This window comes from Arachis ipaensis, chromosome B07, assembly GCF_000816755.2.
Source record: "Arachis ipaensis cultivar K30076 chromosome B07, Araip1.1, whole genome shotgun sequence".
NCBI lineage: Eukaryota > Viridiplantae > Streptophyta > Magnoliopsida > Fabales > Fabaceae > Arachis > Arachis ipaensis.
Window position 1 is genome coordinate 5,484,522 of NC_029791.2, and position 1,322 is coordinate 5,485,843.

A 1,322-nucleotide genomic window follows, 5' to 3' on the forward strand; every position below is an offset into this window, starting at 1 on the left:
TATATAAAGCAAAATTTAAACTTTTAACGTTTATTTAAATTGCGTTCACTCAACTTAGTTATTGTTACTCTATACCCTTGTATAATGACTATGGACTCCAAATAATTACTTTGTTATGCTGGTGGCAAGAAGCAACAGAATTACTAAGCATAATATTTATCTATTTGTTGCTCTTTTTTTTTAAAGGTTAATTAGGGGTGAGTACAGATAAATTGGTTCAGATTTAAGGTGAAATTAGAATCGAATTAATTGAGTTGTAATTGGTTCAGTTTGGTTTAAATTTATATTTTTTTTTTGTATTCGAATCAAACTAAACTGACTAAAAATAGATTAGTTCGATTCGAATAATTGAATATTCGATGAAACAGAAATTCATAAAAAAAATTTAAAAAAAATAAAATTTTTATCTTAAAAATTCTGTAAATATAATAAACATGTAACATTAATAGAAATAATCTAAATATGTTAAACACTAAATATATTAAAAATTAAACACATTAAAATTCAAACATATTAAATACTAAACACATTAAAATTTAACCATACTAAAAGGCATATATATATATATATATTTTTTTTTTTTTTAATTTTATTTTTTATTTAATTAATATATGGTCGGGTCTACAGGTTGGTTCGGATTCTGCGCCACCAAAACTGTTATTCGAACTAGTTACTAGAGAGAGTCATTGGTTTGGTTCGGATTGGATCTGATTATCCATTAGTTCCAGAACCAATTTAATTGATTCGGTTTGAGTTCAGACGGGTAATCGAGTACCAACGACTCGTGCTCACCCCTAGGTTAATTTAGTATCTTTGATTTTTATTTTTTATATTTTGGCTTATACCTAGAGAAATATCTAACAAAATAAAAATAAAATAAATAAAGTAACTCCCATTATACTAATTTTGGCATTAGAAGACAGATAAAAAGTAGGTGTAATGATAAGAACAATAAAGGATGGAAATTCAACCAATGAAAATTAGCTTGACAAAAATGGGCTAGATTTTATGTGAACTTTATCCACAGGATTGAAGGTTTCAATTTTTGAAAATTATTTTTAAATTAGCTTTTGTGTTGGGAAATTTTGTTTATATACTCATAACTCAAATAGCATTTCAGTTTCTGTTTTTGATAAAAATGATGAAAATAGTGCAATAATATACGTATATTTTTTAATCAATTTAGATTGGTCGAGTGATTAGTTCATTTATTCGTTTAAAAAAATATTGAAAATTCGAATTCTGTCTCGTGCATTTAGTAATTTATTGACCAATAACAAATCTTTAAATAAAGCTCATCTGTAACGAATTAATCTTTAGTT